Below are 17667 nucleotides of genomic sequence, written 5' to 3'. Positions count from 1 at the left end.
CTATGCAAAGCGGCCATGCGGCCGCGAAAGTGAAAGCGATCACAATCAAACATCAAAGCGAAAGTAATCGCGGTAAAGCGCGGCGCACGCGCACATGCACTGTAGCTCTAGGCTGGCCTGATAGCACTTTTTGGAGCCCTCTCAATAAGTCTCGCCAGACCAGCGCATGCACTGGGTCAGGCGAGACCTAAAAATCAACACCAAGTCCTACAGACTTGAGGAGCATATCAATGTGGTCATTCAGATTTGTACCAATCTAACAGATTCAATCTCTTTTCTATACAAACGGGCAAATCTTCCATCACCGAACATTCAAATATACACATGCATATTAGCCACTCTGTAGTTTTAGTTAGGATTCCCAGAGATGGCAGTTCCTCAGATATTTGCTCGCCAATAACTGCACCCATTTGAAGAATTTCCACGAAACTTTCCAGGACTATTCCTTTTTTTACATTGGAAGATGATGGAAAGTTTTAGATTTTTCAAGGGTTGCAAAGATAAGGGGGGGGGGGGGGGGGGTGGTCCTAAAACGCCTTTAGGCATCAATGCATTTTACATAGACTTTACTTATGTGTAGCTGGAAAACACTCAGTTGGATTTGCATTAAATTTAGCAGGATTGTAGATTATGGTGCGCTGATGATCCTTTTTGATATTACAAGTAAGTAGGGTCAGTATTTTTAAAGTTAAGGCATTTAAACTTTGTGATATCTGTGAAATTTCGCTAAACTACAGCAGTGCATCGCAATGAAGTTCTTATGCGATTGGCTAATGACTGCCTTTTCAGAAGTTAAAGGCAGCCATGTTGTTTTAAGGCCATTCCCCCCCCCCTTACCCGGAGTTCTGGGCTGAGATATAGGGAAGTATTAAGTTTTAATATTTTCCCTACCCATTACTAGTTAGACAGGGAATATGTATACATGTACGTTTATGGTGGACCTGAGCCTGGATATGTATGGATAGAGAGAACACTGAAAAAACCATAGGTTTTAGGGACGTTATAGTTAGTTGGACATTTCACTCGTACAGAACCATAGAAATTCCCCCGTTATAGTTAGTTCAGCTAACTATAACTCGCGCCCCCGCAATGCACTGCTGATGACGTCGCATATCACATCACTGGTATCATCCAGTGACTGTTTCTGTAAAGTTTAAATACGAGATATATATATATATATATATATACACAAAGGTGTATTGAAGAATGAGTGGGTGTATCAGTGTCTGGATGAAGGATTTAGTAGGTGCGTGACTGACTGTATAAGTGAGTGATTAAATGTGTCTAACTGAATGCATGGGTTAGTGACTTAACTGTCTGAATGTGTGTATCAGTATGTCTGTTGTGTAAGCTGCTGCATGCGTTGGTCATTAGCTACATGTGTGTCTATATGGGTTATTGATTGGTTGCCTGAGTACTTGTATGGGAGAGTGTGTGGGAGGTGTGTGACTGTGCATAGATGTGCGAGTGGTTGATTCACTGGGTGTATGGGTTTAAGAGTGCATGTGTAAACCGCTGTATGGGCAGGTGAGCGTGTGTATGGGCGGGTGAGCGTGTGTATGGGTGTGTTGGTGAGAGATTGGATGTCTCAGTGATACAAGTCCAAGTAACTACATATGTAAAAGGCAGTGTCTGTGACAGTTGGAGTATATAAATGACTATACGTAAGAGTCAGTGATTGGGAGAGTGGCTGTATGGATGGCTGTATGGATGAGTATGTACTTGTATCAGTGATTTTATAAAAAGAGAGTAAGTATGTGTTAGTATATGTTTGAATAAGTGAGATGTGTGTGTATAACTGTATAGGTGAGGAAATGGGAGTGTGATTGATTCTTTGCATGACTGACTGAGTAACTGCATGGATGAGTGGCAGTCTGTAAGTGTCTGTATAGGTGTATGAGTGCATATGATAGTGTTGTATTGATGAGTGAGTATGTATGAGTGATTGTATGGGTGGAGGTGTGTGTAGACCTAGGAATCAGTGACTGCGTATGTAGTAACTGGTATTAGTGTGTCGATGGTTTCGAAAATGGTAATCTGTATTTTACAGTGGGTGTATCAAAAGGTAATATTAGAGTGTGAGGAGGTGCATCAGATTTTCACGTGGATGACGTCATCCGCAGTGCATTGCAGGGGCGCGAGTTATAGTTAGCTGAACTAACTATAACAGGGGAATTTCTATGGTTTTGTACGAGTGAAATGTCCAACTACAACGTCCCTGAAACCTATGGTTTTTTCCAGTGAATTTCAATGGTTTTTTAGAATACAGTGAAAACACCTACATACACTAGGGAACACTATGAGTGATTAGCATGACCTCCTCTGTATTTGCCATGAGTTAGTGCCTGGGTCCTGAGTGGATGATTAGAGTACTGCAAGGAGAGTGCATGGTGAATTTATACAAGTGCTTGGGTTTTGGCGGAGTGATTGGATAAGTACATGGTGCATGCTGGGTGATTGGGGGAGTGCATGGGTAGCGACAGGGCGATGGCTGGACTGCATGGGTACTGCTCAGGGTATTATAGCAGTGCATGAGTTAGTGCATGGGTAGTGACTGGATGAATAGAGTACTGCAAAGAGAGTGCATGGTGAATTTATAAGTGCTTGAGTTTTGGCAGAGTGATTGCATAAGTACACACGACACATCTGGCCCTGCCCCCTCCCTTCACCACTATGCAAACGCACCCCCTGGTGGGTTTTAAGTTGGGGGATTAATTCCCCTTGAATCCGGAGGGTCCCTCGGGGCCAACTAGCCCACCGTGTACCTCCAGTAAGCGCCACAGAGCTGCGTTGCAGAGAGGTGGTCCGAGGCCACGCCTCTTTTACACCTCTCTGTAACGCTACTCTGTGGCGCTTACTGGATGTACCTGGTGGGCTAGTTGGCCCCCAGGATTCAATGGGACTTAATTTCCCAACTTATAACGCCTGGCCCACCCAGGGACTTAAAAATAACGAAGTGCAGGAGTCCATACTTCGTTTTTTAATTTTTCGTCCCGATTCACGCACCCAGCGCGAGTTCGGCCGATTATTTATGTATTTTTTTAATGCCTTTTTTGGCCTCTGGGGGTTATTGTGGGAACCCCTGAGCAGGCCTAGGGGGTCAGGGTGTTTCTACCCTGCCCCCTTAGCTTTTTTTTTCTTCCCCTTTGTTTTACTGTTTTCTTGTGACTCGGTTCTACCGAGTCACAAGATGGCTGTCAACACTTCCTGGTTTGGAGTGTTGACAGCCAATTAGAATGAAGCGCGTGGTTGGGAGGGGCCACGAATCAACCGCTGCCCTAGATATCGAAACTTTTTATTACTTTTTTATTTTTTATTTCTAAGCAACTACTGAACAGATTTACACCATTTAAAAAAAAAAGCTCTACCCTTTTTGCCAAATTTGGGTTAATTCCGTTCAGCAGTTCGGGCTGTAGCCCGTCTAAAAATTTCCTACGGAAATTAACATGGGGAAAATGCGTTTTGGGACCCCCCTTTTTTCTCAGCCCCCGCTTGACGAATCACCCTCAAATCTTTCAGGATAGGAGCTGACCTGGATAGACTGTTTTTGGAGAATTTCGCAAAGATTCGTCAAACGACGCCAAAGTTATTAGCAAATGAAAAAAATGCTTTTCCTATGGAAACTAGGTTCCAACTAGAACTACCTACTGGCGACTGCCAGTAGGATGGATATATAGAGAGAGACATGGAGCGATACAGCGATAGAGATCGATCGATACATCTATAGATCGATCTCGAGATAGGGATAGATAGACTTTTTTCTCTTTTATTTTTCCACTTCCTAGGTAGCAGCTCGTTACTCCATAAACTTAAATAAAATATACAGAAAAATATACATTTCCCAACCTAATAACCCTTCAAAAAAGTGGTAATAAGTAGGGAAAACAATAAAACCCGTTACTTACCTATATTTAAGGCCCTAACCCAGAACACAGCTCAAGTGTGGTAAAAACAACAACAAAAAAAGTCTACCTTTTAATTTTTGTAAAGGCAGCCAATTATATAATGCCTTGTCATCGCCATGTACAGCAAGTATACCACAAACCTACTGCGGTATACAGAGGCACAATATATACTCCTCATTGCAATGTTTTATTCTTGCGTCATGCATGATGTCACAAAGGTAATGCAATACTTAACTCAGATTTACCAAGCAACGTAAAGTTGCCCTGCGTTGCTTGGTTGGTTAATCTGGAGAAACGCAAGGCAGCGCAAGTCTCTACCTTGTGTTACTCTGGACACCCTATTCTACATTCCTGAAATATATGATCTGCCTCCATTTTCACACTACACCACTTTACACTAGACTATGCCATACCACACCACAACACTGCACAGCACAACACTCCATTCTACGCCACTGCACTCTACAACACCGCACTATACGTTAGCAAACTGTATGCCACTCCAGTTTATCACGCTGTAACATGCAACACACTATTGTACTCTATTCAATCCACTCTGCAACACTGTACACCACAACACTTCCGGATACGCCACCCCACTGTGTGACATGCTACTCGACTGACACTTTACGACACTGTGCTACTCCACGGCACTCTACTGTATGTCATGGCACTCCACTCTATGATTCCAACTCCAGTCTACAGTACACCACTCCATTCCACTCCACTGTACAACACTTTACCTCACTATGCCACAAAACTAGGCTATGCCACAGTACAACACTACTCCACTGTATGCCACTCTGACACTTTACTCCACTCTAGGACACTATGCAACTCCCTCCATGCCAATATACCCCACTTTACTCCACTCTATGACGCACTACTCCACTCTACTCCATTGTACTCCACAACACTATGCCACTCCACGATAGTCTACCATTCAACAAAAAACGAAGACACTACACTGTATGCCGCTGCAGTCTACTCTGTCCTACAACACTGCAATTCATTCTAGGCCCCAGTGTAAAACTCTGCTCCACTCTATGCCACTCCACAACACTATACTCCAGTCTATATCACGGACTAACACTCTAGTACCCTTTATGCCACTGTACTCCAGTCTATGAATCTCCCTCTACGCCACTCCAACCACATTTACTCCACTCTATGACACAGTACTCCACTAACCACTCTACGCCACTCCACTTGATAAACCTCTATGCCACTCAACTACCACACTGTATTATACTGTATGTCACTCAACATTATCCTCCATGCCACTCTACAACACTTTCCAACACTGTACAACACCACTCCATGACACTGTTCCACTACACTTTACCCCTCTACGACATTCCACTCTACTGTATATAAACACCGTGCCCCTATACTTCACTATATAACACTACTCCACTCTGACACTGTGCGACACTACTCCACTGTATGCCACTTTACTACACAACTCCATCTATGCCACTACACCCCACTTTATGACTCAACTATGACACCACTCCACACAATACTCTAGTCTATAGCACTCCACTGTACTCTAGTCTATGTGAGTATACAGCACTCTAGTTTACTGTATTGCACAGTATGACACCATGCCAAAATCCACACAACATTATGGCACTACACCCCACTCAACTCTATGGCACTACTCCACTCCGAGGCCACTTAAGTCTACTCCACCACACCGTACAACACTCTAATCCACTGTGTCACTCCACTCGGCTCTACTCTCCCAACACTTACCAAGACTCTACAACACGCCAGACCACTCCACTGCAAGACACTCCACTCTACTCTAACCTACGCGACTCGACTTCAGGATACCTTGACCGACACTACACCACTCTTCCACACTGCTGGAATGTAGGACCCTCTCCTCCACTCTATGCCTCTCCACAAGAGTATACTACACTGTATGCTGCTGTATGAAACTTTACTCCTCTAGCCCCATACACTCCACAACGTTGTACTCTATGAATTAACATAGCATGCCAGTGTACTCTGGCAGACACCACCCCTCTGTATGACACTTTACTCTACTATACGCTATGCCACTCCACAATACTCCACTCTCCTCTACAGAACTGCAGGACAGTCCACAACACTGGACTGTAAGATTTCAAACACATTTTGATAAAATAAAAACATTTTAAAAAATTTAATTATTTTTTTTAAAGCCCAAAGGGTAAGGATAAGTTATAGCTAGGAAAAGGCGGCATGCGAGTTATAACTTGAAGTTGGGTTTGTATAGAAATAATAAATACCGTTTTCCCAGCTATAACTTATCCTTCAGATACACACACGGTTGGTGACTGAAGAGAAGAACGTTTGATAGAAAAGGGTGTGAATCCAAATAAAGCAGCTGTTCACCTAAACTTGGTAACTACCCAGAGTTCCCGGCTTCGTTTTTTGCAATATATAAAAATATGAATACAATGAAGCTGGTGTTGGAACTTTGGTGGGTCGCCACTTCACTGAACTGGTTGCCAGGACTAAAGTAAAAGTCAATTACTTTGTCACAACAACAGTGAGAGAAAAACAAAACTCAAACCACAGGTAATCTCACAAGTATCTTTCAATTGTCCGTAAATCCATTTAAAAAATAAAACACTCTGCCCAGATCAGGGCTAGAGTCTTACTCCAACAGATGAATACAGAACATTAACCCCCACTTTCCCCTAGTGTCCTACGCCTGCTGTGGTCAGCACAGCGCCCTACCACAATAGGGTCTAGCATCATACTTCTGCAGACGACAGGAGTTCGCGTCCCTGGACAGATCTACTGTTTACATTCAGGAGCACTAGGATCTCAGTAGAACACCTCTAAGAACTGGACTATTTTATTCTAAGCAACAGTTTTAAACTAGCAGGTTCTCTGCGGTCCAAGCTGTATCTATATATCTATGGTCAGATTTGATATTTTTTCCACCGAAACAATACTTTAAATTGGAAAGCAATTACACTGCTATAGATGGTGCTGGCACTGCAACATAAAAGACGCTTTGCCTTCAATACAGTAATCCTGCATTGTCTAAACACTCATCTCCGATTGTCTTACTCAGATTTCACTCTATTTTCTAACTCAGCGAAAGGCGAAACCACTGGGAAAACCAATAGGCCACGCCTTTAGAAAACACGTGCTGAGCCTTCGCTTTGCCACGGTTTGTATGTAAATATGGTTTTAAAAAAATATTTTAAAAAAACTTCAAAATATTAGAAGAAAAGCAAAGGCATATCTTACACTATCCCAAAACTGTACATTAGGGACACAGCCAACATGTTTCGCCCCAAGACATAGGAGCTCAGGGCACAAGAATGTACAACTTGTCCTAAGCCCATAGAGGTTATAATTATATGCAGGGTTCTTTCCCGTTAACGTTCTGCGTACATTACAGAAATAGGTATAGTCACAGCACAAACTAATTGACCATCAGGGTGCAGGAGTATGGGTGCACTTACAAAAATGTTCAGCAATGCAGATTACAACGCGTATTCCACGCGATAAAACTCCGCAGCATCGGACATGTGTACTGAGAGAGAAAAAGAGTTTATTACTTGATCCATGCTCCAACAAGAGATACTGTGCGCCAAGGTTTAAGGGTGCATAAACACAGAATGTAGAATATAACTGTAGGAGGCTGGCTTAGTATATAGTACACACTTATTTAAGTGAAGCACCTTGCACTTATCCAGACAACCGTTATGGTGATTTTAGGGGTCTTAGACAACCATAGAAAGCTCTCTAAATGGAAATTGTGGAGAGCAGCCATCAGACTTAGTCCAGAAGGAGTGTTGAGCAGCTTGTTTTACCAGATCTAATCATGTAGTTTGGGTTAAATGAAAATGAACCACACAGTATTTGTAAAACTGTGTCCATTTACTAACACATCGGTATATATCCTACCCAGGGATAAACACAAATACACACAATACTTCAATTTCATATTTCACTATACTAATTCACCACTAATCCTTTATGGGTTCGGGAGCAGCATGCGCCTTGCCGAAAAAGCACTTCAACACCCCTTCCTCCCAGGACTAGGAATGGAGGCCACTGCGTGGAAAAGGCAGACCCATCTGCGCCCGGACCAAGCCAGGACCCCTGGCCCTCCAGCCACCAACCAATACTTCTCCAAGGAACTCCTGTATCTGGACACCGCACCTCAAAATGACAGCTGCTTCACCGCCGCACCATGATCAACTAAAGGACCTTTCACCTGCTGACACAGATACACAACCTACGAAAGATCCCGCGTCACTCCCGCCCAGAAGACCATAAATAACCCAAATGGCTCATATGCATCCTGATCAACATCCACTCCATCTACAAAACACGCCATGTAAATCTGGGACACCATCACTGAAACGTGGTTCAACCCTTCCTAGAACTCTGACACCACCACCACCACCTCTCCCGACGGATACAAGATGATAACCCCCTCCCCCAGCCTTCAACTTCCATCACTACGTCCTACTCTGTAACCTCAATGTTCACATAGATGACTCCAAATACGTCAACTCGATCGCCCTGCTGGAAAACATGCACAACACTAACCTCACCCAACTGGTCACCAAACCCACCATGCAGAAAGGCAAAAACACACTCAACCTCATTTTTATCTAAAGCGACAAAATCAAATTCAGCCACACCACAGAACTTATCTGAACAGACTACACCATTGTACACTTCAACATCTCCAACAACCAGCATACCATCACATCTCCTCCCCATGTAGCTGGGACAAGGTTACCGAAACTCAGTCGACAGGCCCTCACCACCAGCCACCCTCAAGCCTCAGCAGATCTCGACCAGGTCATTCAGAATTTCTTAGGCTGGATCACCAACTGCACGGACAGAGTCGTCGCACTGAAACCTACTAAAAAAACACAAAAACCTTGAAACACACCAGCTGGTACACTCCAGACCATCATGTCTTCCATCCACAACGGGACACCCTCAAACCCCTGCCCCCACCACCTCTTCATCCTCCGATATACAGCAAGACGCCCTCAGGTGTATCGCCTCCTTCCTTACAGGATGCACACAGAGCATCTGGCGGCCACACTTCATCACAGAACCCAAGAAATTATATGCTGCGTACCCCAAGAATCATCCCTCAGCCCCACCCTGTTCAACACCTACATGACCACCCTCGCAGACACCGTCAGTTCCCACAGCATCAACATAATCTCCTATGCAGATGACACTCAACTAATCCTCTTGCTCACAGAGGTCCCCGCCAACACCAAAATCAACTATTCCAACACCATGAACAACATAGCCAACTGGGTGAGAGACAACTGCCTCAGACAAGACCGAAGTACTGATCTTTTTAACAACATATCCATGTATTTGAACAATACCATACTCTAAAATATTATAAACAAGACATAAAAAAAAAATAGTGATCAAAAGCTCTAAGCCCAACAGATCTAAGAGTATTACCAGTATTTCTTTAACTGAAGCTCGCTCAGTCTTTGGGTCCTCCTAGCAAATGGCCGCTACAGGATTACGTACACACCCACTGATCATCTTGTAATGGCTACTCTTAATTTAAGAATAATCACCACAACAGGGCCACCAAGAAGTTTGCCATTAAGGGATACAATTATCCAATCAAAACAAGGAGATCGAAATAGTCCTTGAGCAAGAAACAAGAATAGGAAGGAAAGCCTTTATATTAGCAATAGGGAAGTGACAAAAAAGAAAGCCAGCTGCTTGTTTTGGCAGCCATCCTTCAGGACAGGGAGGAGCAACAATATAGGCTCAGTGAGGGGCGCAGAGATAATATCATGCAGTCCAGTGGATGGGGTCAGATACATACAAGGCCTACACGAGACAGAATACGGTTTCACCTGCAATCAACAGCAGCGGCATTAAACACTGGCAAGGCCAACGGGTCTCACTTTAATGAGCAAAGAGATGAAAACTGAGGCATTCACAATGCCTTTGCCAATGCTGCGGGTGGGGTGCGGGTGAATGTTACAAACAGTGTGATGCTGGAGTGTCAAGTTCAGACATAAGAGTTCTTCATGCATTCCAATGAAAGCAATTCCTAGAAAGTAAATAAATGCTATGATTGATTGAAAGTGGAATGATACACCAAACAGCTAATATCATGAGGTGAGAGGGTAATACTACTTTGGTGGAGCCAGAGCCTACTATGTATATATGACAATATGTCAGATGGCCAGCTTTGCTGTCAACCGGATCTAAAATCTTAAACAGGGATTAGAGTTCAGATATGCAACTGGTATACCTAGACGGCAAGGATTTAACCACTCCAGTCAATTATGGATTGACACGAAGAGGCCTAAAGGAGATGGTAAGACTTCTGGGCCAGGCTGTTGTAATATGCTCAAAGATTTGAATGCCCATGCCATGTGGCACAGTACGCTAGAAAAATCCAGACCTTGACACCGCCATGCACATGCTCTGCTGAGCAAAAAGTTTTTAATATTCAACATAGCTCAGTCTAAGAGAGTGGCAGGCTACTTGTCTGAGGTAGGGGGTGTACATGTGCTTATTGAATAGATCACACACTCTGGGAATCGATGGTTGTCTGCAAGTAGGGCAGAACATGGCTGTTTCTTACAAAAACAGGAGAGTGAGATTGATCATGGGGTGGCGGCGATCAGAAGATGGCTGTAACACCCAGGGGCATGGGGGGGGGGGGGGGGGGGGGAGGGGAAGAGCAGTGTAGGCAGTTGGGGACCACTAGCCTGGTAAGCCTTGAGATTCCAAATGGAAAGGCAAGCTGGGGAAGTAATGAATGGGGACACCCTACAAAAGACACTCAGCAGAAGGCAAGGAATGGGATACACCACAGGGGCAGATGCGGGACCTCTCAGTGCACACAGCAGGAGTCTGTGGATGGAAAGGAATAGGGAAACCCTCACAAGGCAGGTACAGCACTCCGAGCGCACTCAACAGGAGATGAAAAGGAACAGAGATATCCAAGGGGCAGACATGTACTGTCAGCACACACTCAGCAGGAGGTGCAAAGGAATGAGCATACCACACGAGGCAGACCGGGCAGTCGCATAGCACTAGGCTGCAGAAGGAAATGAATGGGGACACAGGCAGACGCAGCTCACTAGCAGCTCACACGCAACAGGAGTCTGGGGATACCACACAAAGCAGAGACACCGGTCACTCATAGCACGCACTCAGTAGGAGTCTGGGGACACCACACAAAGCAGAGACACAGGGCACTCATAGCACGCACTCAGTAGGAGTCTGGGGACACCACACAAACAAACAGGTCACTGAGTCTGCCTATGTGGTATTCAGGAGTCTGGGGATACCACACAGGTAGGCACGGCACTCGCAGCACACACTCAGCAGCAGTCTGGGGATACCACACAAAGCAGAGACAGGGCACTCATAGCACGCACACAGCAGGAGTCTGGGGGTGCCACACAGACAAACAGGTCACTGAGTCTCAGGGATGTGGAATTCCTATAGCCCAACTCCCAGGACATATTGTTTGGGGTCAAGGGCAGCAAGTTTTCATGTGCATTTTGTCCTTGGGACAAGTAGGCCCAACTCCCTACAGCACAAACCCTTTGGCTGCCAGTTTGCAGTACCACATATGGACCTGGGAAGGGCACTGTCTAGAGTTAAGGTCATATTTGTATCCATATATTAATGCTGTTCAAATTTGTATTTATGGATCACTAATTGAAAGCCTTTATTATTAGGGTGAGCACTCTAAGTAAATGTAGTAAGCTCTGACTGCACTGTTGCCAATCTTTCCAGTTTAAAAATGTGTACACACGTTTTCAAAGTTTAGCAATATGAGGCTATGTATAATGCTCCCAGAATGCTCTGATTGGATGCAAATATTTGCAGAAGCTTGAAAGCAAGATGATGATTCTTTACATTCAAAATAAAATGTTCATACAAAATGAAGTAGTAAAAAAAACATTTAGCTAAACTACTGCAAACTTTTAGGTATAATTTCTTTGCAGCCTCATTTAGTAAAATGTGTTGATGTATTCTAGAATTTCCCCAAATTATTCATAATGGAAAATCAGTGTAACCAGTTTCAATAAAATGAGAAACAAAAATAAACAAGCATTGGCAAAGCAAGAATATCTGAAATTGGGGTCAGCTTTTTAGGTTTGTCAATGTGAGACTTGTTTTAGCATGGATTTTGTAAAACCTTATTGGTGTGAGCTGCCAGGCCCTCACCATTATAACAAACACTGGCAAAAGCAAAATGTGTATTTAGGTTTAAAAAGCACACACTGCCACAGTAGTTACTGGCAGTGAACCAAACTACTTTGTGCCGATATTACTCCTTTTGAAAGTGCAGAATGAAGTCACTCACTGGAGAGTGAGAGAGTGAGAGAGTGACAGAGTGAGAGAATTTGTGAACTGCATTTTAGCACGAGCAAATGGGCATGTGTAGATTTGATCATGCGAAAATCTGAGTGTTTGCACGTTCTTTCCCTCCAACCACTTTTTTCCAACTCTGAAAGAAAGTTTGTGTCTGCCATTGTCAGGAGTAAATTTCCAACATTTCTCAGTATGAGAAAATATTACAGAAGAGTTGTTGAAAACCCTTAAAACACGCAAGTTAGTAGATTTGCACACGGCATTTCATCCCTGGAGCTTTTGCTCACCACTGCCTTCAGCCCCAGTATGAAGATGTGCGGAAACATGGCAACATAAGGGGATTGCTAGTATTCAAACAATACTATGGTATGAGCCCTAGCATAATCAGAGAGGCTATATCAGAGCTCTTGTATAAGGAGATTGCTGACATAATTTGTCGCCACACAACATGGCACCAAAAGGGACAGGGGAATTTTGTTACAGGACAAGTAGATTTATGAAGCAACCTGCCCCATGGACAAAGATATTGTTTTTTTAATTCCACACCCCTGGAGTCTGCCTTTGTGGTATTCAGGAGTCTGGGGACACCACACAGGCAGACGCAGGTCACTCACAGCGCACACTCAGCAGGAGTCTGGGGATACCATACAGGCAGACGCAAGTCACTCGCAGCAGGAATCTGGGGATACCACACATGCAGACTCCGGGCACTCGCAGCGCACTCAGCAGCAGTCTGGGGATACCGCACAGGCAGACTCAGGGCACTCGCAGCGCACACTTCGCAAGAGTCTGGGGACACCACACAAAGCAGAAGAGGTCACTTGCAGCAGGAGTCTGGGGATACCACACAGGTCATTCGCAGCGCACACTCAGCAGGAGTCTGGGGATACCTGACAGACAGGTCACTGAGTCAGGGGATAGATACCACACAGGCAGACACAGGTCACTGAGTCTGGGGATAGATACCACACAGGCAGACACAGGTCACTGAGTCTGGGGATAGATAACACACAGGCAGACACAGGTCACTGAGTCTGGGGATAGATAACACACAGGCAGACTCAGGGCACTCACAGATCACACACAGCAGGAGGGGATACCACACAGACACAGGTCACCGCGTCTGAGGATAGATACCACACAGGCAGACACAGGTCACTGCGTCTGGGGATACCACACAGTCCCTCTCAGCAGGAGTCTGGGGATACCACACAGTCACTCTCAGCAGGAGTCTGGGGATACCACACAGGCAAACGCAGGTCACTCGCAGCAGGAGTCTTGGGATACCACACAGGCAGACTCCGGGCACTGGCAGCACACACTCAGCAAGAGTCTAGGGATACCACACAGGCAGACGCAGGTCACTCGCAGCAGGAGTCTAGGGATACCACACAGACACAGGTCATGGAGTCTGAGGATAGATACCACACACGCAGACTCTGGGCACTCGCAGATCACACACAGCAGGAGGGGATACCACACAGGTCACTGAGTCGATCTGTGTGGTATTCAGGAGTATGGGGACACCACACAGGCAGACGCAGGTCACTCGCAGCGCGCGCTCAGCAGGAGTCTGGGGATACCACACAGAGCCGACACATTATTACCAGCTCTTCGCATCGCGGACTGCAGCCTGCTGTCAACTGCTGGCCATAAATTGCTCCATTTTAGTAATTACTGGCCCTTTCTGGGTCAAAGCGCCTACAAAATACGCGCGCATATATGTTTTCGCAAAACATATCACTCACTTTTAGCCACAAACACGTGATGGGGCTAGTACAGCGCTGCGCAAAGCGCTACAAGACACATTTTAACGCTGGTGTTTACTTTAAGTGCCCCTTCAGGTATGATTAAAAGCGTTCCCTGCTTGGATTGCCCAAAATTACCCCCATACTGTTCTTACGCCCTCCTCACAGTCCCGCGTTCAGAAAAACATTCCTGCTGCTCATGAAACTAGCAAAATAATTGACAGCTTCCTACCTATTTCCTCTGCTCGAATGCCGAGTGGACAGGGGTGAAAGCTTGCAGTGGGGGTGGGGGGGGAGGGGGTCGAAAAGTGCCCGGCGAGAGGGGAAAGTTACACACCACACACCGTTCGACAGACGTTCGTTAAGAGCACAGAAAAAAGAATGCCAACATCATGTCTGGATATGCACACACGTGAACCATGACACCGTACAAGCATTCAGCGGGGTCGTCTTTCAACGTCGATCAAAGGAGTAGGGAAGTGGGACAGAAGTCTCCACCTTTTAACATTTGTGATGGGCCAAATTCCACATTCCCTGTGGTTTAGAAGTCAAGCTTTTTTTGTTAAAAACAGTAATGTTTTATATAGCGCCGCGAACCGCACTCCTGTTTCTAACCGCTAGCGACATCTATTTAAAAACAGCCGCACGCTACAGAAGATTAGTTGCCCCGGACTGGACCAATTCACACTATACTACGGGTAACGTGGTAAAAGCAAAATCCAACACATGCTCAAGCGCTTCAACGCCTCGTCAGGGGTAGCAAGCGTTAAATAAATACAATTTACATGTAGCTTGCCCAAACTACAATACGGTCTCCCTGCACCCTACTCTCTTCACAGCAACGAGGGAGCTGCAAAGCACAGGGTTAAGGCACACTCCGCCTCCTCCTGCTCACAAAAGAATGCAACTGCTCATAAAACCTAAGCTCGTACCTGCGGTGTCAAGCGGGGGCTCTCGGAGCAGGCCCTCCGGGCTCCTGCAGCCTGCCCGGGCTCACGGTCCCATCACTGCCTCGCCGGAGCCGCCCCGAGCAGCAGGAACGCAGCTGCTTGCAGCTCCCGCCCGCTCCTCCCTGCCTGTGGAGTCCATTTCCTCCCGGGAGGGAACAGTCGCCGCACGCCCCAGCCCCTCTGTCCTCCTCCTACCAGCGAGGCTCCGCCCTTCCCTCATAGGTGCCTCTCCACCTCGGCCCCCAGTGCGCCTTAAGACGGTCCCCGGCCGTCCCAGCACCCGCCGCTCTCGTGTTTCTGTTCAACGTTCAATTATAAAGTCAGGAAGGAAGTTGTGAAGCCTGTCTGAGGCCGAACGGAACAAGTTTCTGCTCGCTCTCCTGCTGCTGCCAATGCTTGGCAGGGCCGCTGGAGGGAAACACTCGGAAATGTTCCATTGTTAAACTCGAAAAATGTCGCAGCCTTGGGCTTTAAAGATACAGCGTCTATTTTTTTTTTTTTTATTTCTACATGGCTCGTTATTGTCAACGTTTGGAGCATTGTGAGGACACTGACCAAGTTTATTGTTCTATTTAATTTTCAGGGGCATCGCGGTGGCTGCAGAGGGACGCCCTCTCCGCGGTCGGCACCGGGGGATGCATTTGATAGTTTCCCGCTGAGGCCTTTGCACGAGGCTTCCATGTAGCTTACAGTTTATTCTGGTGTCTTAAATTTGGCGCCTACGTTTTCAGGTTTGTTTACACAAAAACGTTTTAGGGAGAAAAACAAACAATGAAAAAAGTTTCCCTTTTCGGTGCCATTGGAACAACGCAGCATCCTGTTTTTAATTCTTTTGAAGTTTAATAAAAAGTTACAGTCATAATGCTTTGATGTCTGGACCGTGAGCTGTTAAGCAAATATTGCAAAACAAACATTGTCAAAGCCAACAGACTTGGCTTTTTTATAGTAAAAACATATTGTGTGCTGTGCAATAACGGCCCAATTGCTATGAGTTATCTTCCAATACTCGTGGCCCTGAGATTTCCGAATCTTTGAATTTACAGTCGCAGATGTCCTGGAACACTCCTGAAAAACATTTGCGAATTCCTACTTGCACCTGTGCACAGGGCTTTCTGCATGCTCACAGTTACATAATGTACAACTGTACACAAGAATGCCTTCGGGTCTGTTCATTGATTTTTTTTTCTTTTATTACTTTTTCGACAAAGAAATTATTTTTCCCTTTGGAGAAAGAAACCACATGGCCTGCCCTCATACATTTTGGGGCAGTAGGAAAAATATTCGTAGACTATATATTTTTACGTCTTTTTTTTCAGTTGCAAAACTAGATTTACATTCATAACAAGCACTGGCAACATCAATAGGTCCGGCTTTAAAGGAATATTGTATAGTAATGTGAAGCATCACAAGTAGATAGCATGGGACTGGATCTGCATTTATCGGAAAGCAAAGAACTGTAGTATAATTTTAGTGTAGGTTAAAAGGTCAGATGACAATTGCACTGTCAATACAAACCTCAAAAATCCATACAGGTTAATTACTTGCCCTGTTCCTATCTTCCTAGGAAGCTTGTTTCCGGTCCAGGGAAGGCATGGTTTGGCAGTTCGGGCTGGACTGTTCCAATGAGGCACAGGGTCAGACTGATTTGCATATGGCCATGTCTGAACTGGGGTGGCAGAGTGGGCTAATGAACGGTGATGGATCAAACCCAGATCTCTTGACTGGGTGTGAGTGTTTGATTGGTTCTGATGCTCCGTCCATCACCACCCCCTTTTGTACCGCTTTGTTCGCCATAATTTGGCAGGGTATGCTCAGACGTGAGTCCCTTGCTCACTTTGCCACTGGATTCAAGCAAGCCTGGCTGAAGACGGCTGAAATGCCAGAAACCGGTCCTAGGAAGCTTGTTTCCGGTCCAGAGAAGGCATGGCTTGGTAGTTCGGGTTGGACTGTTCCCATGAGGCACAGGGTCAGGCTGATTTGCATATGGCCATGTCTGAACTGGGGTGGCAGAGTGGGCTGAAAAACGGTGATGGATCAAACCCAGATCTGTTGACTGGGTGTGAGTGTTTGATTGGTTCTGATGCTCCGTCCATCACCACCCTCTTTTGTACCTATCTGTGCTGCTGCCACAGAAAAACACCATACATTATCTAGCTATCTAAGACCCTTTATTAGCTTTACAATGTCAAGTGTGTGCCCCTGAAATTTCAAGCTCAGGCATCTGAATAAACAAGCATTGGTATAGCCAATAGGTCTCGCCTTTGGGACCTTGTAAGTGGGTGCCTCTGAGGAACCCATAGCCTGAAGAACCTTGTTGGATATATAAGGTAATCCTCTTAGCTTGAAGGTTGGGAAATGCTATGGTTTTAGTTCAGTCAAGGATTGGGTATGCCATAAGGAGTTGGCTTTTCGAGTCACTCGACATATAGGACGGCATCACTGGATTAAGTAGTAGCTGTGGGTCATACCTGGATCATGTGAGTGCTGTTGCCTTCTTCGTGTAAGGATTGTGTAGAAAAAGCATTATGATCGGTATGCATGTGCTGCCTGCCTGTTTGGAAATTGGGATAAATACATCACAAATACAGAGGTGTAGCGCAGGGGCCAGAGTGGCTGACTCCGGAGCGCAGGGCTCACGGGTCGGTCGGTGGCGACAGCTCAGCTCGGCATCATGTGACTTTGGGTAATAACTTACTTAATCTCCCT

General features: G+C 45.5%; 1 protein-coding gene across 1 annotated transcript in view; it reads right to left on the bottom strand.

Annotated features, from left to right (window-relative positions):
- The window catches only part of LOC146821949 (inositol-trisphosphate 3-kinase B-like), a 339942-nt gene extending 324619 nt beyond the window's left edge, over positions 1 to 15323 (bottom strand). Inside the window, exon 1 of the mRNA XM_085613036.1 lies at positions 14944 to 15323. The gene's annotated coding sequence lies outside the window, so the exon portion shown is untranslated. The remainder of the gene's footprint in view (positions 1 to 14943) is intronic.
- Between the last annotated feature and the right edge of the window lie 2344 nt (positions 15324 to 17667).

Source organism: Triturus cristatus, chromosome 6 (assembly GCF_964204655.1).
Source record: "Triturus cristatus chromosome 6, aTriCri1.1, whole genome shotgun sequence".
Taxonomy (NCBI): Eukaryota; Metazoa; Chordata; class Amphibia; order Caudata; family Salamandridae; genus Triturus; species Triturus cristatus.
This window is presented reverse-complemented; position numbering and strand designations above follow the sequence as displayed.